General features: G+C 50.5%; 1 protein-coding gene across 5 annotated transcripts in view; it reads right to left on the bottom strand.

Moving 5' to 3' along the window:
* LOC122695587 overlaps positions 1-26,208 on the bottom strand; it is a 154,638-nt gene that overhangs the window by 36,814 nt on the left and 91,616 nt on the right. The window contains exon 1 of one of the 5 annotated variants that reach the window (XR_006341425.1): positions 3,067-3,078. The exons of the other annotated variants lie outside the window; for them this stretch is intronic. The gene's annotated coding sequence lies outside the window, so the exon portion shown is untranslated. Of the gene's footprint in view, positions 1-3,066; positions 3,079-26,208 lie in introns of those variants that run through there. 5 annotated transcript variants of the gene reach the window in all.

The following is a 26,208-nucleotide window of genomic DNA, read 5'->3' as shown; positions in this document are numbered from 1 at the left end:
AGCAGACACACATCTGACCCCCTGGGGGCTTCCCAGGTGGCACTAGTGGTAAAGAACCCGCCTGCTGACGCGAGAGGCATCGTAAGAGATGCAGGTTCCATCCCTGGGTTGGGAAGATCCCTGGAGAAGGCAGTGGCAACCCACTCCAGTACTCTTGCCCAGAGGACCCCACAGACAGATGAGCCTGGTGGGCCACAGCCCGCCGGGTCACAAAGAGTCGGACACGACTGAGGCGACTTGTCACACAAACATGCACGCACTGACTGCCCGGGGGCTTGGAGCCTGATGCAGAAACTGGACACAGCCCGACTGCACAGTGCATAGGAGGTGTGCGTGCACACACACACATGTACACACACGTACACACACATGTACACACACACGTACACACACATGTACACACGTACACAAATACACACAGCACACACATACACGCACATGTGCACACACGCACACACAAACATACATGCGCACACACATGTACACACACGTACACATGTACACCCGTGCAAACACGTGCGAACACACATGTACACGCACACACATATACACACAGACACACATATGCACACACATACATACACACATGCATGCGCACACATACACACATGCACACACCTGAACACATGCACACACATATACACACATACACACACATGCACGCACATGCATGCACACACATGCACACATACACACATGCACGCACATACACATATGCACACACATGTGCACGCACACACATGCACGCTTACACGCATGCACACACCTACACAATACATACACACATACGCATGCACACACACATACATGCACACATACATATACACACAGACACACACATATGCACACACACACACGCGTACACACATACACACACACATACACACATGCACACACCTACACACACGCATACATACACACACATGCACACACATATACACACATACATACACACACACACACAGAGGCTGTCAAGCCGTGCCTTATACCGGAACACGAGCAAGCAAAGTTTTATCAACTTCAGGGGCTGAAGGGTCAAACCCAGAGCTGGGGCAGAGATCAGGTGCGCCTGTCACCCTAGTTTCAGAAGACGTGGGCGGCATTTCCATTTACGTAGGCACAGGCGTCAGTAGAAACTGCAGCACCACTAGTTTCCAGAAACACTTGGTACACACTCCAGTCCTTCCACCTGCCTGTTCAGAGACTCCACAGCTATCTCACACTCTTGTAAATTCCCAGTTATGTCTGTACTATTAGATTATCCCTAGGAGGTTGGATGCCCCTTGAAGGCATGGTCCATCCCCACTCATCTTTTCACGCTGTGGGATTAACGTAAAACCTTTCAGTTCCACCTTAAGAAATCCCGCTTCCCCAAACCTCCTCTGCTGAGGAAGATAATTCTACTGCCTTATATGAAGGAAGACCTGGGGCTGAACGATTCTGCCACCATCACATTCCATGTTATTTCCAATGAATAACGGGCAAAATTTTGCACCATAAGGTCAAGGGACTGTTGAGAAAAAAAATAGGAATCTGGCGATCTCACCACTGGGCATATACCCAAGGGACTCAGAATTTAAAAAGACACATGTACCCCAATGTCCATCGCAGCACCATTTACAATATCTAGGGCATGGAAGCAGTCTAAACGTCCACCAACAGATGGATAAAGAAACTAGTACACATACACAATTACTCAGCCATAAAAAGGAAAGCATTTGAGTCAGTTCTGATGAAGTGTATGAAACTAGAGCCTATTATACAGAGGACCTCACTTGGATATAAGGTTGCTGCAGATGTTGTTGTTGTTGTTTAGTCACTAAGTCATGTCCGACTCTCTGCCACCCATGGACTGCAGCACGCCAGGCTTCCTTGTCCTTCACTCTGTCCCAGAGTTGCTCAAGTTCATGTCCATTGAGTCGGTGATGCCATCCAACCATCTCATCCTCTGTCGTCCCCTTCTCCTCCTGCCCTCACTCTTTCCCAGCATCAGAGTCTTTTCCAATGAGTCAGCTCTTTGCATCAGGTGGCCAAAGTATTGGAGCTCCAGCTTTAGCATCAGATCTTCCAGTGAATATTCAGGGTTGATCTCCTTTAGGATGGACTGGTTGGATCTTGCAGTACATGACTCTCAAGAGTCTTCTCCAACACCACAGTTCAAAAGCATCAGTTCCTCAGTGCTCAGCCTTCTTTATGGTCCAACTCTCAGATCCATACGTGACTACTGGAAAGACCATAGCTTTGACTAGATGGACCTTTGTCAGCAAAGTGATGTCTCTACTTTTTAATACACAAACTCATACCTCCTCTTAAGTTAGTTTGCTAGTTTGTCAACTGTATTTTGAACCCCTGAATCTCCTTACAGGGCAGGAAATACAGACTTACTTGCAGAAGAATTTGTGTTCATTTAGAGATGGGCACAGATGACAAAAAATACCCCCAAAACAAACAAAACCCTCCACACCATCTGTGTTTATATACATTTTTATATGTTTGCCACGATTGCATCTTTGCAAATTGCATAAAATTAGGTATCTGCTCACTGCTTTCTCTTCCCTGGTTATCTACCCTCAGCCAGTCTCCAGCTGTGAAATATGGAGGCTCGGCCTTGGAATAAAAAGGAGGACCCGGGTGGAGCCAAAGTCGGGTTTAGAACAAGGTTGTCCCAGCACAGGTGTTACCAGCTAGACCTCAGAGCCTGTAGGATTCACTCTCCTTCCTGGAGAAAATGCCGTGAGCCTCTCACACAGACATTCACACCAACTGGGACTTTGAACCAGAAGGCTCTGGTTATTCAAAGATGCCTGGAGAAGTCTCCAAAATTCCCAGCTTGTGGGCATCTGAGAATTCATGACCAGATGCAGACTCTCAATCTAAAGGCATGCTGTGGTGGGTGATGAAACCCTTCACCCTTTTGAGCCCCTCTGCAGAAAGCGCCAACCTGACAAGGTCACGAGATGAGCAGCTTTGCCGGTGACCAGGACCACCTCCCACACTGCCACGAGGATAAGGAACTAGAGATGCACCTTATGCCAACGTCACGTCAGAACCCAGACTTTCAGAAACCTCCCAAGAAGCCAGGACATTGCAATTCCATCTCTTCGGTTAAGAAAAAAACGCCCCTGCGATGATTCATCTCTGCTAAAAATGGCAAACTCATGATCTTGCTGGCATTCATTTCCCATCTAAAATAAATATACCATAATTCCGCATCTCTGATCACAACGGCAAGTTTGAGAGATCAACAATCAGGTTTGAATGTTAAAAGAAAATCCTTTTTCCCCTCTTCTTTGCCAGCAGCTGAGTATAAACGAGAGCCAAGAGAGATGCGGGAAGCCAGAGGGCACCACCAGTGCCCAGCGGCAGCCCTGTCTGCTCTGCCGTTTGCACTCGTCCTCAGCTCCCATCCTGGGGGCGTCCATTCAGATACTGCAGTGGCATATTCTTGTCGTGGTTCAGTCGCTCAGCCGTGTCCAACTCTTTGCGACCCCATGTACTGCAACCATCTCATCCTCTGTCGTCCCCTTCTCCTCCTGCCTTCAATCTTTCCCAGCATCAAGGTCTTTTCCAATGAGTCAGTTCTTCACATCAGATGGCCAAAGTATTGGAGTTTCAGCTTCAGCATCAGACCTTCCAATGAATATTCAGGGTTGACGTCCTTTAGGATGGGCTGGTTGGATCTCCTTGCAGTCCAAGGGACTCTCAAGAGTCTTCTCCCACACTACAGTTCAAAAGCATTAGTTCTTTGGCACTCAGCCTTCTTTATGGTCCATAAAGGGCGTCAGATGACCTGCTGGGAGCTGGTGTTTCATCAGTGATAGATCAATCCAGCCTCTGCTTGTCCCACTGGCCTGTATTCCAGGCAGGTTCACGGAGCATAAACACAAGTAAACACAAACACTGGATAAATCATGAGGCTTCTAGGAAGAAAAAGAGAAGGATGCTCTGGGAGAGGGAGGCAGTTGACAGTGACATGAAGGCCCCTTGCAGGACACGATCTTCAGATGTTCACCTGGAGGGGAGGACTTACGTTCGCCCCGTGAGTGAAGGCAGGCTGCGGTCACCTCTGCCTGCGTTCTGGGGGTGACCGGGGTGGGCCCCAGCTCCAAGACCACACTGGGGAGAGTGGGCATGCTGAAACGGCGAGAACAAAGAACGGCTAGGCTTGCGAGGACACAACGCCCCTGAGTACACAGGGGAGCCCTCATTTTCACAGAACTGTAGACGCGACCTCAAGGCGAGGGCAGAAAGTCAGAGAGCCCTTGGAGAAGCAGTGCTTCCTTGCAGCACCTGCCGCTGAGCTGAGCTCACAGTGGGCTGGGAAGGACCGAGGCGGCAGGAGGAGCCTGTCCTTCTCTGGCTTGCTGGGCTCTGGGAAGGCATTGATGAGGGCCGCTGGCATGCCCACTCCACTTTTCACCAGGAGCGAAACGTGCTTAAAACTAACAGATAAATGAATAAAGGCTTCCTGACGGCTTGCCTCCTGTGGGGCTAACCTGTCCGAGTCAAGACTGGGAAGTCCCTCTGCTGCTCGGTCGCTGGGGCTCAAAGTCCTCTCCTCCTCTGCCCCACCCATCAATGGAAAAGTACTGGCATGTCCGCGGCTGGGTTTCCTCCAGGGGTCCCTGCGGGGGCCCGGTTTGTGCCCCCTCTACCAGCCCTCCCCCGACAGGGAAGCCCCAGCCCACAGGCCTGAGCTCTAACTTTCCTCTCTGGCCCGCCTGGTTTCACACCCTCGAACAACCCTGCCCGAATAACCAAGCAGTCAAGCGGGGCCAGGAGCCAGGAAATATGCCTTGAAAAGCAGCGAGCACTTCAGCTCCGACCGTTGGCAGCTTGGCTGGGACGCTGCCCAGCGCCGACAAGGAACACGGTGACCCGGGGGTGCAGGGTGGGGTGGAGGGAGGCAAAGCCCCCACGCCCCGTAAAATAACAGCGGACAGTCAAGTGCCCCAGGAGCGCAGGGTGATCCTGATGGAGGCGCTTCCCAGGGAGACAGACAGTGCTGGCCGGGCAGGCAGAGGGGGACGCTAGGGCCCTCGGGCTTTTCTTCGGAAGGCAACACAGTGGGCTGGCCGGGCGCGCACCTGGGCCCGGGGTGGGGGGGCAGGCTGAGCCCTCCAACACTTGTTCAGTGTTCCCCGACCTGGCAGCCCCGAGCTCCTCGCCGGCAGCGGGCAGGCTTTCTCCTCCTTGGGGGGCCACGCCCTCCCCAGGCACAGATTCCCTCCAGCCAAGTGTTTGGTCCAAGCCCCCCGGGCTCTGACCACAAAAAGCGCCCTTTTCTTTGGCGGGCTCTCACCTCGGACGTGAGGCACCCCAGAGCCAAACCGCCTGCTAAAAGGACATCCCCAGAACATTTCTTTCGAGTCAGAGGGTCCGTGGCTGTTGGCCACCAACAGCACATCCTTCCCCTCCATCCCCCCCGCGTCCTGGGGCCTCCAGAACGGCTCCCTGGGCCCCTGCCCTCTTTACGCCCCGAGAGCAGACACCTAAAGACGCTGCTGGCTCACGCAGGGGGCTCCTGGCCGACCCAGAGCAGGCCGGGCAGGTTTCTGGTCAGAGCCAAGCTGTCCAACAGAGTTGCACGTCAGTGCCGCTGTACCCATTCCAACATTTCAGTAAAACTGCAAAAAAAAAAAATAATAATAATAATGGCAACACCCTTCCCCAGGGATTGAGAGGGACAGGGGGTGAGGGGTGGGGTGGGGTGGGGAGACTCCAGCCTCCCCTTGAAACACTCCAGTGTGCTCTTGGAAACATTCCACCCGCATAGTGGGAGAAAAAGACATTCTTCACGCGAGTTTAGAGGATTTTTGTTATTAAAAAAAAAAAATTTTTTTTTTTTTTAGGTCATACAGAACCTGGTTGTGAAAGGAAAAGAAAATGCCAGCCCTGTTTGACAGGCATCAGATTTATGACCGTTTTTTAAAGCCTCAAGTACGTCACGAGAATCGGCCCACCCACCGTCCTGCCCCTACTGTAAACACGGCCGGGGCCCCTTCCCGCCCTCGCTCTATCGAATCTGCGGTCCCTCACCTCTGAACGGCCCTTGTTCCCTCGCCTTGGCCTCCGCGGGACTAAAATGATGCCTGGCCATATATATATGGAGGGTACACCGTGCAGCTCTCTGGACTCAACCTCCAAGACAAACAGGGCCGACTCACGCCTCCACCGTCTGCAGGCAGGCCGCAGATGTTAATAAACACGGTTGGGGTTTACGGTCCGCCCATCGGGTTCTCCATCCATTTTACACCCGACAAGTCAGGAGACCGTTGTGTGTGGTTTTTTTTTTTTCTTTCCCCTTTCCCTCGTCTCTTAACATACGAACTCAGTAAACTGTTGTCAGGCTTGGCGATAAATTTATGAATTTTGGCCTCCAGATGTGGCTGGAAATAAAAGTAAACATAGGGAGCGAGCCACTGCGTTTCAGGTCTGTGCCCGGTGAAGCTGAGTCTGCAAAAAAGCACCAGGGCGGAAAGAGACTCGTTTGCCCTTTTCAACGAGACACCAGGATATCTGAAAGGTAGGGACGCCATTCAGAGCAGGAAAGAGACGCCAATTTTAGAAAACTGGAAACTTTAGGGTGAGGATTAGAGTGCAGAGATTTGCATCCCTATTCAGTGAGAGTGAAAGTGTTAGTCGATCAGGGGTGTCCAAGTCTACGTGACCATGGACTGCAGCCTGCCAGGCTCCTCTGTCCATGGATTCTCCAGGCAAGAGTACGGGAGTGGGTTGCCATGCCCTTCCCCAGGGGATCTTCCCGACCCAAGGACTGAACCCAGGTCTCCTGCACTGCAGATGGACTCCACTGTCTGAGCCACCAGGAAAGCCCACTCAGTCATTCAGAACTGAACCCCTCCCTGGGACCAGGACACAAGCCTGTCGGAGAAAGTCTTCAGATGAGAAAAAACTGGAAAAAAGCAAAAAAAAACCGCCTTTCATGAGATCTTCTTTCCCAGTACCACCTATCCAGGAAGAATCGAAGACAGGGGAGTGTTCAGAGAAGACGCAAAGGGTCAAGAGTATCCTGACAGGTCGGTCAGTTCCAATCAGGAACCAATAGGTTGTACCAGATTGATACAGACTGACGTTAAGTCAGAAAGAGAAAAACAAATATGTATCAACACATATGCGGGGAATCTAGAAAAACAGTACAGATGAACCTATTCCCAGGGCAGGAAAAGAGACGCAGATGTGGAGAACGGACGTGCAAACATGGAGGGGTGGTGGGAGGAAGGGAGGGGAGACGAATCAGGAGATTAGGATCAACATATATACTCAGTTCAGTTCAGTTGCTCAGTTGTGTCCAACTGTCTGCGACCCCACAGACTGCAGCGCACCAGGCCTCCCTGTCCATCACCAACTCCTGGAGCTTGTTCAAACCCATGTCCATTGAGTCGGTGATGCCATCCAACCATCTCATCCTCTGCCGTCCCCTTCTCCTCCTGCCCTCGGTCTTTCCCAGCATCAGGGTCTTTTCAAATCAGTCAGCTCTTCGCATCAGTCAAAGGATACATACACTGTGGTGTGTGAAATAGCTAGCTGGTGGGAACCCGCTCCAAGCAGGGGGCGCTCAGTTCAGGGCTCTGCGATGATGGAGATGAGGGGGATGGGGTGGGGAGACCCACGAGAGAGGGGATACGTGTATCCTTACAGCTGATTCACAGTGTTGGGCAGCAGGAACTAACACAACATTGTAAAGCAATTACACTCCAGATTAAAAGGGGTGGGGGAGGGCACTCGAAGGCTTTTCAAATCAGAAATCCAGCTGACCTAACCAGAGTAAGACGAAGGACAGAAAATACCATCCATACCTGAAAAGGGCCGTGTGTTATAACTTGGCATTTCTTATGCTTTCTCTTTGGAAGAAAAAGAGAGAGAGAGATGGGGCCTGAGGCCTAGCATTTGAGTGAAGTGAACACCACATATCTTTCTGGAGTGTGTTTGTTTTAGCCGAGTAATAAAACAAAAAAATTCATAAGGCAAAAGTTTTCTTGGTAACAATTCAGTAGAAATATTTGTGAAGTCATGATCAACTTGCACTTTGCTAAAGATGCTCCCCTCTGGAAATGGCTTGGCAAGGTGGGGACGATAGGCTGCAGTGTGTATTAACAGGGTGGGCAGTGGTCCTTACAAGCCCTCTTTGTTCCAGAGTAAAGGCCAGTAACTGACCTCCAAACATCAAGGAGCAGAACTACATGTGCCTGAAGACTGGATCCAGGGAGCCACTGGGAACCGAATCTTTGGAGAGAGGTCATTAGCAATACACTAAAAGAAATTCATTCAGGTTTTCCAGCAATGGACTTTATATCTTGTTTTCTTTTTTAACTGGGACTCTAAGATGAACTTTTTTTTTTTTTTTTTTTTTTTTGCCAACAAAGGTCCATCTAGTCAAAGCTATGGCTTTTCCAGTAGTCATGTATGGATGTGAGAGTTGGACTATAAAGAAAGCTGAGCGCCGAAGAATTGATGCTTTTGAACTGTGGTGTTGGAGAAGACTCTTGAGAGTCCCTTGGACTGCAAGGAGATCCAACCAGTCCATCCTAAAGGAGATCAGTTCTGAATATTCATTGGAAGGACTGATGCTGAAGCCGAAGCCCCAATACTTTGGCCACCTGATGCAAAGAACTGACTTATTTGAAAAGACCATTATGCTGGGAAAGATTGAAGGCAGGAAGAGAAGGGGACAACAGAAGATGAGATGGTTGGATGGCATCACTGACTCAATGGACATGAGTTTGAGTAAACTCTGGGATTTGGTGATGGCCAGGGAGGCCTGGCGTGCTGCAGTCCTTGGGGTCGCAGAGTTGGACACAACTGAGCAACTGAACTGAACTGAAGATGAACCTTAAAGAATTTTTTCTATGGATAAGAAATCACAGGACCATCAAGTTATATCCTCGAGAAGACCCATGAAGGCTCTATTATCAATTCTCTGCTGCTGTACTCCAAGGTAATCAGGGGCTGAAGGCATGGAGCTAGTTGGCTCAGCTTACAGACCTATGTGTGCATGCTCGCTGCTTCAGCGACACTCTGATGCTATGGACTGTAGCCCACCAGGCTCCTCAGTCCCTCAGATTCTCCAGGCAAGAATACTGGAGTGGGTTGCCACTTCCTCCTCCAGGGGATCTTCCTGACCCAGGGATCAAACCTGCATCTCCTGTGTCTCAAGCATTGCAGGCAATTCTTTACTGCTGGGCCACAGGGGAGGACCTTATACACCTGAAAAATGCTTTATTTAGCCTGATGTGTGCTTTAACCTTTTTTTAAAAAAAAATTAGGTGACAAGATGTAATGATGGGAGATTTTTTTAGGCTTTGCATAAAAATCTAGATTTCTGGATGGTCTTGAAAAGTGAGAAGATCCATCTTCCTCACACCTGTATTCCTACACAGGAACAGGTAACCAGAGTTGAAAAGCTGTCTCTTTAAGGCAGGGCATGGGCCCTCCAGTGTACTGCAACCCACACCACGCCAAAGCGCAAGCCGTAATCATTTGAGTTAACCTCCTGGACCCTGTAAGCATCCGAATTTGTAATTCCTGGTAAAAAATCATCTTCACGGTGCAGTTTTAATTCAGTCTTTCTCATGTGAATGTCAACAATGGACGTTGACCCGCTAAGCCCTTCCACATACGTGTGAGTAACACGGCCTGGTGAACAGGGAGGACTTAATACCAGTTAAGTGTCCCTTACAGATGCCCCAGTGCGAGCCAGCAGAACTTCCAGTGCTGTGACACTCCAAAGCTCTTAACCACAGAACGACTTGAGCACATGTGTTAGATGTTTATAGTGAAAGTGAAAGTCGCTCAGTCCTGTCCGGCTCTTTGCGGCCCCATGGACTATACAGTCCATGGAATTCTCCAGGCCAGAATACTGGAGTGGGTAGCCTTTCCTTCTCCAGGGGATCTTCCCAACCCAGGGATCAAACCCAGGTCTCCCACATTGTAGGTGGATTCCTTATTGTCTGAACCCCCAGGGAAGCCCAAGAATACTGGAGTGCGGAGCTTAGCCCTTCTCCAGCGGATCTTCCCGACCCAGGGATCAAACCGGGGTCTCCTGTATCAGACGCAGATTCTTTACCAACTGAGCTCCCAGGGAAGCTGCTGCTTACCTAACAGCCGCCCAAAAGGACCCAAGAAAGCATCCAACAGACGTAAGGCATCTCCCCCTCCTCGCACATTTAAGTTACTGTCATACACAGATCACAGTATTAACGTATTCTCAGGGGGCCTAACATCCAGTAAGCGTGCATTTGTGTCCGGACACAAGAGCCAGTTTGAAGGAGCTCCCACTGGCAAATCAGGGACATTTTGGTACCAAAATAATTAAAGTAAGTAGTAAACCATTGAATAGTTAGTGAGCTCAGTGAATGGACAGGTACATAAATAAATGAAGAGGAGGGCGGTCTCTCACCAGCAGTGGAACACCAAGAACCAAGTGATAAATGCTGAGGAAGCACTAGAGGGGCAAGGCCACTGGCAACCATCGTGGTAAAGGCGGGTTCAGGCAAGCATCACCACCGGATGCCAATTCAGGTAGGAATTTCACTGAGGATCTTTGCATGACCTGAGAGTCTCCCCCGCAGACTATTCACTTGTTGCAAGGGAGAAAGAACATAATAGTCATACATGGGAGAACTCGGACAATACCAAACATGAACCATCAACATTTGCATCACCAGTTAGGACCAGGTGGATGCTGGGTACCTCCAGATGTGACACAATGAGAAAGACACCACAGCACCGAGCCAGGATTCCAGCCCAGAAAACAACCTGCATCTAATCACGAGGAAACTTCAGACACAACATGAGGACTTCTCCATTAAACGATGGAGGAGGAGGGAATGGCATCCTTTCAAAGTGTCCATGTCAATCATAACACATTCCCTTAAAGGCTGCAGAGCGCGGCGTACACACAAGACGTGCCAAGGAGTAAAACAGAGCTCTTGGTTTTGAAAAGCCCGCATTACAGGTAAACATTAGGTCATAGTGAGCAGCTAAATGAATGCCAAAAGGTAAAGAGATACTGATTTTAGCCTAAAACTTTACCCCAAAACTTACAAATGATTTCACCATGATGAGAAATGAGGATACCCACTGCATAGCATCATCTAGGGCCAAGAGGCCACTGGCCTTCACAGGCAATAAACTCGAGGAGGTGGACAGAAAAAAGGACACGAAGAGCTGACATGTGAAGAAATCTCAGGGTTAAGGATGCAAGTTTGGGAGTCATTTTTATTAACATGAAGGGTGTGTCAAAAACCACGGCAGTGGGTTGGAATTTATAGAGACCAAGGGCCGACGTTCATCCATGAACAGAAGGCAGGATGAGAGGGCGTCTGAGGGTGGTCAGCATGCAGCAGTCAGGAGTGAACAGGGGGTCAAAACTAAGAAGACACAAGCAGATCTGAAGTGGTTTAGAGGTGCCCACACAGAAGACGTACGAACGCTGGAGCTGGGATTCCAAGAGGGAAGGATGGGTACGTGGTTAAAATCAGAAGCAGAATTCACAGCAATCCTGAGGCTGTCTGTGCAAGCAAAGAAGCAATGAAGTGGCCACGCCTGAGAAAAGTGTGAGGCTAAGAAAGGGCCTTATCCGTGGTCATAGACCGGGTCAGAGAGAGAAGCAGAGAGAAAAGAGGGAGTGATCATTTATGTGCATTTTCTCAGTCACAGTTGGGCTCTCAGCTCTGGAGAGAACCACAATCTAGGGCGAGAAGAAAGCCGTCAGGCCTTGGGAGGAACAGATGGGGAGGGAGAAGGCTGCAGCTTCAGTGTCAAGAAGGAACCGAGGATTTCCTCGGTGGCTCAGTGGCACCTGCCAATGCAGGGAACACAGGTTCAGTCTCCGGTCTAGTAGATTGAGATTGGGACCAATAAATGGTCCCATGAGCCACAACTACTAAGCCTGCGACCTAGAGCAACAAAGAGAGCCCCCACTCACAACTAGAGAAAGCCAGCAACAAAGACCCAGGAGAGCCAAAAATAAAACAGTAAAGTAAGCAAACCTGGCCTTAAAACAGAGAGAAAGAACCGAACGGGTGAAGTTGAGGATGACAACATGAACAAACCTGACAGGCTGTGCTTCTGAGCACGCTCCCCTCCACTTGTGATGTGGGGAAGGACAGGGTTACATGGGACCAGGGAGAATGAGCACAGACCTGGGGGCTGGGGGGAGGCAGGAAGAGCCTGCGGACAACGGAGAAGGACGCGGTGGAGGCCAGGAGACAGCCTCCAGACGGGTGTCTGCATCCTGGTGGGAGCCCTCTCTCCTGTCTCCATCCCATTCTCTCCCTGAGGATCACTTACCTGGCTTGGGGAGAAACCATGGTAACAGGAAGCCCAAAGAAATGACTGAAATGCTAGGAGGACACCGAGCCGCACGGGGCCACGCTTCTGATTTCGGGGAAACTGGATCCTTCAGCAACAAAGGGCGAGGTGACAAGCGGGCCTCTGCTGACGGTTCCAACAACCGGACACGACCTTTGTGGGATGAGCAAGCTGGCTGCAGCGGTGGCCAGGCAGCAGATGGGAATCAACTGTGCCTGGGTTTCCAGTGTCCTGCTCGGGAGCTCCGGGAACGCTGAGCCCCATGCCAGGATCATCCTCTCCCCCCGGCCAGCTCCTCCCACCCCCGGCCTGCTCTCACAGTCCCCTTCACATCCGGCAAGCAGCAAGGGACCCAAGTGCACGCTGCTCCTGGGTCCTTGCTCTGCGTCCTTTTCCCCATCCACACCTGCGGCTCTGTAACTCTGGGATCACACAGGAGGGTGCTAGGGAATGAACACCATGTCCTCCCCACAAATTCACATGTTGAAATCCCAATCGCCAATCTGATGGTGTTTGGAGGTGGGGTCCTTTGGGAGGTAGTTATTTCATGAGGGTGGAGCCCTAATGATGGGAGTGTGTGTGTGTGTGTGTGTGTGTGTGTGCGCATGTAAGCGTGTGTGCATGCATGCGCGCGTTAAGTCATGTCCAACTCTTTGTGACCCCATGGACTGTAGCCCACCAGGCTCCCCTGTCCATGGAAGTTTCCAGGCAAGAATCCTGGAGTGGGCTGCCATTTCCTCCTCCAGGGCATCTTCCCGACCCAGGGATGGAGCCCGTGCCTCTTGCATCTCCTACACTGGCAGGCGGGTTCATTACCCCTGTGCCACCTGGGAAGCACCATAACGGGACTGGGGCCCTTATTATAAAAAGAGACAAGAATTAATCACCAAAAACTGGTCTATAAATCCAGGGTAAAATAAAGGCCTTCCTACCTTCCGGACAGGAATTTGCTTCTCTCTCTCTCTCTCCCTTCCCTCCTCTGTCCCTCCTTCTCTCCCCCTAAGTCTACAACGAGAAGACGTCTGTCTGTATACCGAGACCCTGACCACACTGGCCCTGTGCTCTTGGACGTCTCAGCCTCCAGAACCCTGAGAAATAGATGTTTGTCATCGAAGCCCCTGGTCTGTGATAAACTTTTGTTAGAGCAGCCAGAGTAGACCAAGACAAAGCGCAAAGGCTTCAGATGAACGCAGAACGGAGCTGGGAACGTCCACTCTGCCACAGACAAGACTTCAAGCAGCCCAGAATGTCCCCTGCCCTACGCCAGGTACACACGCAGATCTCCATGCCACGACACGTTGGTCCAATCCACACCTGGTGGCATTACCAACACAAACAAAAACACACCCTCACCCCCTTCCTCCAGCTCCGATCTGAGGGACATTTGCTGACTTGATTTATTGGAGCCCGCGGTGGGCAGTGTTCGAGGGCCAGCGTCACAGGACCCCATGTGGGGCCCACTGGAGCATCTCCCCCGAAGTGAAGGGACCCAGAGACCCACGGGGACCCACTGGCAGGCTTCCACACCTCTGGAATCCTGAAGATTTTACTCTTTTATTTTTTTTTAACCCTGGGGAAATGGTACGAGATGGCTGCTGTCACCCTGGTGCTTCTGCAGCCGAGCCCGTCCTGCTGGTCCTCTGCCCGGACCCCTCCCCGGCTCCCCTCCCGGCCAGGCCCAGAAGTGTCTGGGATGCGCGCAGAGGAAATGCCGCGGCGGCCACAGGCTCCCACAGCCTGCTCGCGCTCTGGTGGTCCTCGCCGGTGCGGTCACGGCTCGCGGCCAGACGCCCGCGGCCCTTACGCGCAGGTCCTGCCAACCACAGACGCTTTCAAACAGGGCCCGTGAAAGGGCGCTTCAGCTCCAGCCCCCCTCCGACCGACATCCTGGGAGACACGGTCCGCAAGGAAAAATATTTTCTTAAAGTGACTCTCTGGTTTTGGAGGGATTACCTGCCATAGGGGAATTACTAATTTTTTCTTTTTCCTTTTTTTTTAAGGAAAGCATTGAGCCGCCACTGGAAGAGCAGCCCTCGGAGAGAAGGGAAAAGAAATGTCACCCTCCTCTCTGTCTCTCTCTCTCCAGACCCGCCTGAATTTGAGGTTTGGCTCAAACGCCCAGGCGGGGCCGGCCAAGAGAAAGGTGTGGTGCAGGCAAGGCCACGTCCAGGAGTCCAGCAGCCGTCAACTTGAATCCCAACCCAAACCTCACCTAACTTGGAACGCCGTGACCCACTTCATCTCGCTGGGCCTGGTGGCACCGCCCAGGGAGACTCAGGACTCCTGACTTCACTGGGGAGCAGGGAGGTTAGCTCACATGTATAAAGCGTTTTGAAGATGAAAAGGGCCTGTGCCTAAAGGAGGCTGCTGTTAGTATAACTACCTGTTAAAAAAGAGAAAAAGATTTCCATCAGGGTCTAACCACCCGCTCCCAGCATCTGCAGAGCCCGAGTTACAGGAAACCCATCCTCATAGACAATAACTCTCAGCTGCTTCTATTTATACACAGCGCATGGAGATAGTGTTCCCCTAAGCTTGAGATGGCGAGCAACAAGGGGGCACCCGAGTTTGTTTTAGGTGATGGGCAGATAGCAAAAAAGGACATCGACTCACAGCGGGAGGAGCACACTCTCTGTACCTTCTTATGTCTATTTCTGGTAATTAAAAAAATTATTATTATTATTTTTTGCCACACCGTGGGGCATGTGGGATCACAGTTCCCCAACCACAGATAGAACCCATGCCCCCTGCATTGCAAGCAGGGAGTTTTGTGTTTTGTTTTGTTTTTTAATTTTAATTGGAGGCTAATTACTTTACAATATTGTGGTGGTTTTTGCCATACATTGACATGAATCAGCCATGGGTGTACATGTGTCCCCATCCTGAACCCCCCTCCCACCTCCCTCCCCATCCCAACCCTCAGGGTCATCCCAGTGCACCAGCCCTGAGCACCCTGTCTCACACGTTGAACCTGGACTGGCGATCTATTTCACATATGGTGACATACATGTTTCAATGCTATTCTCTCAAATCATCCCACCCTCGCCTTCTCCCACAGAGTCCAAAAGTCTGTTCTTTACATCTGTGTCTCTTCTGCTGTCTCACATATAGGGTCATCATTACCATCTTTCTAAATTTCATATATATGCATTAATATACTGTGTTAGCGTTTTTCTTTCTGACTTACTTCACTCTGTATAATAGGCTCCAGTTTCATCCACCTCATTAAAACTGATTCAAATGTGTTCCAATAGCTGAGTAATATTCCATTGTGTATATGTACCACAGTTTTCTTATCCATTCTTCTGCTGATGGACAGCTAAGTTGCTTCCACGTCCTGGCTATTGTAGACAGTGCTGTGATGAACACTGGGGTACACGTGTCTCTTTCAATTCTGGCTTCCTCGGTGGCAAGCACAGAGTCTTAAACACTGGACCACCAGGGAAGTCCTCTACCTTCTCTGTTTTTATTCCCGTTTTTAAAAAATATTTATTTGCTTATTTGGCTGGGTCAGGTCTGAGTTATGGCCACGCGCGATCTTTCCTTGCAGCACCTGGACTCTCTAGTTATGGCTCTCAGGCTGAGTTGCTTTGTGGCATGGGAGATCTTAGCTCCCCAACCGGGGATCGAACCTGTGTCCCCTGCAAAGGGGATTCTTAACCCTGGGAGCATGGGGGAGGGCCCTGCATCTCCTTTTAACCCTACCGATTACCTGCGAGGAGAAGAGCTCCATCCCGTGCTGCTTCGGATGTCTGACACTTCCCCTCGTGATAAACAGAAAAATAGCCTCTGAACCAGAGGCTTGGCAGACAAGAGCATCTACCTGGAATCTATAAACATGGTTTCGATTTCAACATGCTCATTATTTTCATATTTACTTTGGATGTATGGGAAGGGATCCTGGTTCACTCAATTTCGTTTAAAAATAATGCTTCCTTAAGCCAGATTCTCTCAACCTCGGCCAGCCTGGCCTTTCGGGCGTGATCACTCTTTGTGGTGGGGCCTGTTCTGTGCCTGCCAGGATGCTGAGTGGCACCTCTGGCCTCATCCGCCCGCTCAACACCGGGAGCGCCTGCCCCCGCCCTCCCCCAGCAAGTGTGGACAGAGAGAAACGCCTCCAGACAGGGCTCAGTATCCCCAGGGGGTCAACTCCCTCCTCCACTGAGAGCCACTGCTTTTATTTATTTTTTTAAGTTATAAATGATTTTATACGTGATTGTCCAAGGGGAAAGGGCGGGGGGAAGAGGGATAAGTCAGGAGCTTGGGATCAGCATACACACCGTGCAGTGCTCTGCTCTGTCGGGTCCGTCCTGCGACCCCGGGGACGGCAGCGGCGGCTCCTCTGTCCACGGGACTCTCCAGGTGAGAATACTGGGGTGGGCTGCCACGCCCTCCTTAAAGGCACACTGCTGTGTATAGAATAGATAACCAGCAAGGATCTACTGTGGTGTACAAGGAGCCCTACTCAATATTACGCAATAACTATAAGGGAAAAGAGCCTGAAAATGTGTGTAAACACATCACACACACACACACAGCTAAATTGCTGGGCTGTATACCTAAAACTTACATGACGATGTAAATCAACTATACTTATATAAATTTTTTTTAAAAAGAAAGAGAACCACTGCTTTTAACCTTGTTTTACGTCCCTGAATACGTTCCAGTGTCTTCTGGTTTATAGTCTATGGGAACTTGAACTTGTACCCTACCGGTGTGAAAACTGTATAAATTGTTTAAATTTGTGTCGTAACTGGGTGAAAATTATATAAATCTTAATTACGTTGAATTGGTTCCTGGTGCTTTTCAGGTCTACTCTATGCTTCTACTTTTCTGTATATTCAATTAATCCTTGAGAATACGATATCAAAACGCCAACTAAAAAAGTCTCCATTTATCCACTTAAAAATAATTTTAATACATGGTAGAATTATATGTAACTTTGTTCTGCATTTTCCAAGTCTCCTATAAACGTGTTATCATACCTTCATCATTTTAAGACATAAAAAAGGGAACCGTTGCTTTTACATGGTCAGTTAAAAACATAATAATAGAATTAAATAGGAAGGGTTGGACTAAAATGGCTCCAGGCTTGGAAAACTGGTCACAGAGCAGCAGTCCTTCTGGGCCACGTCTGCTTCTGCACCAGAACCACAGTCTGTGGCCTGAGGGCAGGCAGGCTGTGGACCCAAACAGCACCATTCCCAAAGACTCCGATAATGGCAGGGGCCTCTCCAACCATTTCTGAAAGTCACAGGCAAGAGTGCTTAGAAACCGTGTTCATTCCGGGCTTTCCCAGGGGTCAGGAAAGCCTGGGGGGTCAGGCCCTGATTATCAGATCTCCACGCTCGGCAGACACCCGCTTGTCAAGACCGCCCAGAAGCCAGAGCCAGGAGGAGATGGGGGCAGGCACTGGGAGCCGTGGGCCGAGCCACTCAGAAACGTTCTGAGGACTCAGAAGGACCTCACGAGGTCTCCCAGGTCTTTCTTCCGACGGAGCAGGTGAGCTGCAGGGAGCAGGGCCCCGAGACGCCTCCCAGGGCACACTCCCTCTGCCGCAGAGAGGGCCCCCTCTCAGCACGGGGCAGTGCAATTTGCAGGTTAAAGAAAATGTCACTGCCCTCACACCCAACGTATGAAGCAAAGGCTTATTAATGGGCTGCTTTCAGTGTTCAAAAATCAGCAGCTGCGGCGCGATGTAAATGAAAGCATGAAAACCTGCTCTGGCAGCCGCCCAGCGGGCAGGAGGGAAGCTTGCTCCGTCACCACCTCCAGCCCAGCGCCCACTGGGCGCCGGCTGTGAGCCCCGCTCACGTCCCCTCGCCACCACCGAGACTGCCTTTCCAAGAGCTCTCTTCCTTCCCTCTCTCTCTCTCCTATCAAGCATGTTCATTCCTCACCTCCTTCTCCCAAGATCACAAGGAAGCTAAGTGGCCAAACTTCCTGGTTCATGCAGAGTTGAAACTGTCAATTAAATAGACACCAGACCAAAAAAAAAAAAAAGTCTTCATGTCGAAGACTTGGTGTCACAGCTCTGCCAGAAAAACTTCTTCATCTCACAAGCCCAGCACCGGGCATCTCAAACAAAGTCCAAATTACAAAAGGGGCTACTGTGGGCCACCGGCAGAAAGGAGGTAAGAGAAACAAGGACGGAGCGTTCTCAAAGCACCCGAGCCCTGTCTTCTGAGATGATAAACCAAAGGAGGATTGTGCGTGAGTGCTGTCGCCTCCGACTCTTTGCGACCCCGTGGACTATAGCCACTAGGCTCCTCTGTCCATGGGATACTCCAGGCAAGAACACTGGAGTGCTCAGCCATTCCCTTCTCCAGGGGATCTTCCCAACCCAGGGATTGAACCTGGGTCTCCTGCATTGCAGGCAGTTTCTTAACTATAGGAGCCACAGGGAAGCCCAATTACAGACTCTGAACAAAGCCCACATAAGCCACACATGTCCCCAAGAGAACCAATGGCCCTGGTGACAGGCTTACAGCAGGATGGGATGAAGCTGGTTCTATAATCTGATTAAAGTTGCCTGTCGGCAGTTTTACACTCCCCTGCTTATCCTAATATAAAAAATAACTTCTTTCCTGGAGTCTCACACGGGTAAACCCAGTGACATGAGAAAGATGCTAGTTGAAGAGCTGTCTTTCATGCCAGATTTGTTGTTATTTAGTTCCTCAGTCGTGTCTGAGTCCTTTGTGACCCCGTGGACTGTAGCCCACCAGGCTCCTCTGTCCATGGGATTCTCCAGGCAAGAAGACTGGAGCGGGTTGTCATTTCCTCCTCCAGGGGATCTTCCCGACCCAGGGATCAAACCGGCGTCTCCTGCCCTGCAGGCGGGGGTCTTCACCACTGAGCCGCCAAGGCTGGGTTCATCACCAGAAGGATGGACTGATAAGGAGGACTGTGTGGCATACGTGTGGAATCTAGAAAAATCCTACAGAGGATCTTATGTGCAAAGCAGAAATAGAGACACAGAGATATGGACACCAAGGGCGAAAAGCACAAATTGGGAGGTTGGGATTGACATATATACACTACTGATACTATATATAAAATAGGTAACTAATGAAAACCTACTGTATAGCATAGGGAGTTCTACTCCATGCCCTGTGAAGACCTAAATGGGACCTGGGTGCCTTCTCTCTAGTTACTGAGCTGTGGCCGACTCTTTGCGACCCCATGGACTCCACCAGGAGCCCCACCAGGCTCCTCTCTCCGTGGAATTCTCCAGGCAAGAATACTGGAGTAGGTAGCCATCCCTTCCTGCAGGGGATCTTTCTGGGTCTCCTGGATTGCAGGCAGATTGTTTACTGTCTGAGACACCAGGGAAGCCCCGACCTAAATGGGAAGGAAATCCAAAACAAGAAGGGATCTTGTACATGCATGGCAGACTCACTGTGCCGGACAGCAGAAACTTAACATAAAGCAACCACACTCTAAGACAAATCACTACTAATAAAAAGAGTAGCACAGGTCCTCTGCTCCTGCCGAGACCAGGAGCTCCCAAACTTTCTCTGTTGAAGACCAGACAGTATGCAGTCTCGGAGGGCGAGGTGGTCTCGGTCACAACCACACAATGAGGTTGGAAGCAGCCGTAGACAACACATAATGAATGGGCGGGGCTGAGTCCCAATAAAACTCTATTCACAAAACAAGAGGCGGCCAGCTTTGGCCCAAGAGCCACTATCTGCTGACCACTAGCCTAGAACATTCTTCCCCCAGATAGCTGCTGCTGCTGCTAAGTCACTTCAGTCATGTCGACTCTGCGACCCATGGACTGCAGCTCACCAGGTTCCTCTGTCCGTGGGATTCTCCAGGCAAGAACACCGGAGTGGGTTGCCATTTCCTCCTCCAGGGGATCTTCTAGACCTGGGGATTGAACCCGAGTCTCCCTCTCTCCTGCACTGAGAGAGGCTTCTTTATCACTAGTGCTACCTGCCTGGTCTCTATTCAAACGTTACCTCCAGAGAAAACCTCTCCTGGCCACCCAATCACTCCACCCCTTGCTCTCCCTTTTTTCTCCTGGAATTTATCACTCACGGGTCTATTTGTGTCTCTGCATATAATCTGCTTTCCCTCCAGGGATGGAGAGCAAAGATTCTTTTCCATTGTGTTCACAACTAGCCCGTGGCATTTAGTAGGCGCCCACTGAATATCTGTGGGGTGAATGACTGGCGCTGGCTCATCCATCTCTGCATGTCACCCAGCAATGCACGTGGCTCATACTTCAGGGCAGGAGAAGACTAAAAAGGTCAGCCAGGTTATCAGACAACCTCCGCGCCCCAGGGAGGCTGCGTGCAAAACCACCCTACTCAGATCTCTTCCACCCCTCCTCATTCTTCCAGAATCTCCAGAGAAACTAGACAGCAAAATGCTTCTTGGTACCAACCCCAGGTCACTGCTTTGAGCCACTGCAGAGAAGGTCCCAAGAGCCCACGGCACTGTCTCTTAGAATCTGCCAAACCTTCAGAGCATCCCACAGAGGGTGTTAAGAGCGAGAAGAGGGGAAAAGTAACTCCCAGAGCCCACCCTACAGCCCCCAAACTTAACCCTAACCCCAAGTCCTCTTTGGGAGGCTGAGCAAATACACTTTTATCGCAGAAAATAAAATCGGCCCTGACCCATCTAGTTATTGTGGGTCCTTGTTTCCTGAACTCCAAACCGGTTTCTCAGGGCTGACACAGTGAAACCTGCCTTCCTAAACCCCCGGGCTTCTCAAGAAGCCCCAAACCTCCACCAGGGCACAGCCCACAAGGCTTTGCAGAGTGGATCACAATCCCAGGCCCTCCCCCTCCACTGTGATTCAAACCCCTCTAATCTCCACTGACACATTGAGGATTGGAGGCTCTGCTTCTCCCTGGGGCAGCGGGGAGGCCAGACAGGACTGCCGGCTGCAGAAAGAACGTAATCCCACCAAACCCACAAAGGAACCGAGCCGAAGCTCTTCCCTCCAGTGCAATCTGATGGCCGGCTGACCCTTCCCCCGCGCCGGCCAGCCTCTCTGCCTCCTGCTCCTTGGGACTCGTCCTGAAGGTACTCCTGGCAGCAGCCAGGCTCTGGACAGCTCAATCTCAGTGGAAGTTTGTGGCCGCACTTTCTGTCCAACCGGTTCTGCCTTTTATTTTTGTTTCAGGGGAGGATTATCGCCATGGTAATGTCCAAATGACAGGGACCTGAGCGGGAAGAAACCCACCTGTATTCAAGCCTTAATCCCTGAGAGCGGTTCAGAAAGCAGCCAGCTTGGAAAATGAGAGACCTGGCCAGGGTTTGGTACCCAAGACAGGATAAACTAGGAAACAGCTGAGCCGCGGCCTGAAAGGAAACCCGGCCCTCTGCTTCCCACACTCGAGATGCTCTGAAACTGCCCCCCACGGGGAGGCTGGCTCCACCACGGTCTCATTTTCAGAAGGAGCGTGGCAGAAAAGAAACAGAAAGCAAAGTCTGAGATGAAGGGGGAGAAAGATGACGAGGGAAAAAGCAAGTGCTTCAGAGAACGCCCCACGAGCCAAGGATAACCATGGCGAGTGTGGTGCTGGTCGTTCCCGTGACGGCTCTGCCCACCAGGTGCCCCCTTCTCCGCCCCTCTGCTCTCCAGGGCTGAGACAAACAACTCACAACCCAGCCCCTGGGTGTGAGCTCAGTGCCCCAGCCACAAGCACCCTCTCACCGCTTCTGAGAAACTGCAGGCCCCAAGGCACACCTGCCCACCAAGGGCAAGAGAAGACGAGGGGTTGCCTGGAAATTCCTACCAACCAGGCTGGAATGGGGGCTTCCCTGGGGGCTCAGACAGCAAAGAATCTGCCTGCAATGTGGGAGGCCCAGGTTCAATCCCTGGGTAGGGAAGATCCCCAGGAGAAGGGAATGGCTCCCCACTCCAGTATTCTTGCTGGAGAATCCCATGGACAGAGGAGCCTGGCCGGCTACAGTCCGTGGGGTCGCAAAGAGTCGGACAGGACTGGGCGACCAACAGACACACACGAACACGCACGCACAGGCTGGGCTGAACCGATAGGCACCCGTGGGGCCACCAGCACATACGCAGGAGACAGCTGGACTCAACGAGTTTCTAAATATGAAGCTGGAAGGTCAAGTTATTGCTTTTCGGAAGCTTTGCTTTGGTTTAAATACGTGCTGTGTACTAGTGAGTCCCACAAACCAGTGAGCCAGCAAGCATCACGGATGAGTGGGCTTCCCCAGCCAGATCTCATCCCCCGTTCATACGCCACGCAGTTGACCCTCATGCGAACCCCAGCACTGTGCCCTGTCTCTTCATTTAGTTGGTAAGGAGGCATGCACTGAATTCCCCCTCTTCTTGGCTCCCTTTCTAGGTGGCACTAGTGGTAAAGAACCAGCTTGCCAAGCAGGGGATGTAAGAGATGTGGATTCAATGCCTGAGTCAGGAAGATCCCCTGGAGAAGGGAACAGTCACCCACTCCAGGATTCTTGCCTGGAAAATCCCATGGACAGAGAAGCCTGGAGGGCTACAGTCCATGGCGTCGCAAAGAGTCAGACACGACTGAGCGACTAAGTATGTACATATCCTCAAGAGGTGCTCTATCTTAAAGGTTTCCAGTTCTTGCTACCCTGGAAGATTGGGGAAAGATATAGGCTTTTCAACAGGAGGGTATTACAGGTGAGCAAAAATAAAGATTTTATGAAAGTATAAATCAGAGTTAATTCAGCAATGACCGGTAACAGTGCAAAGAAAAGGGCTATCTCCTATCTGACTGTTTGGGAGTCAGGTTTGTAAGAGAAAAGGCAGTGGATGGGACTTCCCTGGTGGTCCAGGGGCTAAGACTCCGTGTCCTAATGCTGGGGGCCAGGGTTCAGTTCCTGGTCAGGGAACTAAATCCCACATGCAGCAACTAAGAGCTGGCTCAGCCAAATAAATATTTTTTAAAAGAGAGAGAGAGGGAAGGTGGTGGAAAGAGAAGCTGCTGCGATGTCTATTTCTTCTCTTATGAAGCATTCATGCAGAAGAAGGCCTGATGGACTAACTTTTCTAGAAGGTGCCAAGGCTCTAAGGCTGTTTCTGGGAGAAATAAGCAGCTGTCTGGGGCTGGTCAGGCCTTTCTGAAATCAATTAAAGTTTGCCAGCTCCCTCTAGCCACACGATTCGAGCATGTGGGCAAATGAGGAGACACCATGGTCGAATCGGGAATGTTTCTTGCAAATCATGGGTTTGGAGCAGGATTTTGCGGAGGGAGAGTCTTTGAGAAAAATGTTGGGATGGCTACAGAAGGCTAGGCTCTCTGTCAGAGTCAAGTCCTCCTTGAGATCCTGGAGATGGGGTTCTCACCAGCCTCCACAGGCACAGAGGCTATTCACACAGTCCTGTCTGACTCTTGCGACCCCATGGACTGCAGCCTTCCAGGCTCCTCTGTCCATGGGATTCTCCAGGCAAGAACACTGGAGTGGGTTGCCATTTCCTCCTCCAGGTGATCTTCCCAATCCATGGATTGAACCTGGGTCGTCAGTAGCTAAAGATGAGGTCCCATAATGGATGAGGCATGTCTTTTAAAATGCAAACACACACACACCACACACACACACACACAGAAGGTTCAGAGCCCAATCTCCTTAGCCTGGGATTTTTCAGGCTGAGGAGCTGGGTGTTACTCATGGGAACCAGTCCCTGTGAGGCCAATGTGGTTGAAACTCCTCTCCCAGGGACAACGTCACGTCTCCCAGACACTGGCTCCCTTGGGAACATGTAAGCCGCTCCTCCAGAGCCAGGAGCAAAGGCTGGGGTGATTCATAACCCGCGCTCCCAGCCAGGTCACCCGTGGGTCCACGGCTTCCGTCCATTCCTCAGGCTCATCTCCGAGCCGCCTTCAGTCTCAGCTCCCACCGCACCCCCAACCCCTGGTCCTCAGACCACACAGCACAGCCTGTGACCAGCAGGGCTGGGAGCCGGGGTGGAGGACCCAGCAGGCAGAGCCGACAAGGCAAGGGGAAAAGCTCCCTTAGTGGAAAAATTCGAAGCTCAGTTCCACCATCACCTCTCTTACTTTTTAAATTGTTACGAGTTTCCCCCACGTTTATTTCTAATACCCAGTCTGACAGTTATGCTCATTATTGAAGTTATCATACTGCTTTGCATCTCGTCACTTAACAGAATGTCTTGAAGAAGCTTCCATGTCAGCACATAAAGATTTACTTCACTGGGCTTTTGTTTTACTTAAGTATAGTTGATCCACAATTTGGTGTTAGTTTTAGGTCTACAGCAAACTGATTCAATTATACGAATATATTTTCCACTTCTCCATGATAGTTATGAAAAGATACTGAATATAGTTGCCCTGTGCTATACAGTAAATCCTTGCTGTTTATTTTATATACAGTGGTGCACGCGTTCAAAGTCACTTCAGTCCTGTCCGACTCTTTGTGACCCCCATGGACTGTAGCCCACCAGATTCCTCTGTCTATGGGACTCTCCAGGCAAGCACACTGGAGTGGGTTGCCATACGCTGCTCCAGGGGATTTTCCCGACCTGGGGATCAAACCCAAGTCTCCTGTGTCTCCTGCATTGGCAGGCGGGTTCTTTACCGTGGCGCTATCTATCCCTAACCTATCCCTCCCCTCCCATTTCATCTCTGGTAATCCTAAGTGTGTTTTCTGCGTCTGCTCTGTTGCCTCTTTTAAATCACCAATGACACTTCACTCAGCTTACTCTGCTCACCACAGCCTCGAAGTTTTGCTTTTTCTAGGGTTTGTGATTCTGCACATTCAAGGGTCCTGGCCGCCGTAAATTCTTTCTATAACAAGGTGGAACCAGGCAGAATATAAACAGACAAATACACATGACGGGTAAAATGAAACGAGCTCTCCAAGAAAGGCTCTGTTTTCACAAGTGAGGTTCACTTGGAGAAAGGGGGAGGGACAGGGGACAGAGTGGTCCTGGGCCTCCCGACAGCTCTGCTGGGCCTCCCATGCCCCACCGCACCCCAGCTGGTGCCGACCCATCCACCAACCCAGGGGGTTCTCTCCTGAAGGGACTTCAGCGTACACCATCTCTGCAAACACTTGGAGCCTGGGGTCTTGAAACTCAGCATTTGTTTCTGAGAAAAAATGGCATGGACATCACGGGGAGGATTTCCAAAACTCAGACCCTGTTTCCTCTTCTCTTATTTTGGAATAACGCGCTTTATCGTCTTTTCTGACTGTGAGCGGGCTTTGTTCCAATCAGCATTTTAAGCCTATAATTTTGGTTCTGGGTGCCTACACTCGCCCTCCCTACTTCAGAATTAGTCATCTAGAACAGGGACTGGCAGATTGTCTGTAAAGGGCCAAATAGTAAATATTCTCAGCTTTGTGGGCCATATGGTTTTTGCCACGAGGACTTAACTGTCTCTTGCCAATGTGAAGTCAGCCTTAGGTGATACGCAGCAAAGGGGCATGGCTAAGTTGCAATAGAATTTTATTTATGAACACTGAAATTTAAATTTCATATCGTTTTCACACGTCAGAAAATGTTACTTAAAAAAAAAATTTTTTTAGTGTGAAAATGATTCTTAGCTCATGAGCTATACCAGAGCAGGTGGCAGGTCGGTCTTTGCCAAGGCTGCAGTTTGCTAACCCCTGGTCTAAAATCAAATATTTAAAGGGAAACCCTCTGTGAGTCAGTTCTTTTGAAAAGAAATAGAAGAACAGTAAAGCTAACATTTATGGAGCACTTATTACACGGACGAACTCAACGTGGAAAACTTCTGATTCTCATCATAACACACGAGGTCAGTCAAAGTCAAAGTGAAAGTCACTCAGTCATGTCCGACTCTTGACAACCTCACGGACTATACAGTCCATGGAATTCTCCAGGCCAGAATACTGGAGTGGGTAGCCTTTCCTTCTCCAGGGGATCATCCCAACCCA

This window comes from Cervus elaphus, chromosome 5 (genome assembly GCF_910594005.1).
Source record: "Cervus elaphus chromosome 5, mCerEla1.1, whole genome shotgun sequence".
Lineage (NCBI taxonomy): Eukaryota > Metazoa > Chordata > Mammalia > Artiodactyla > Cervidae > Cervus > Cervus elaphus.
Note: the sequence above shows the minus strand (reverse complement) of the source record. Positions and strands in the feature narration are given on the sequence as shown.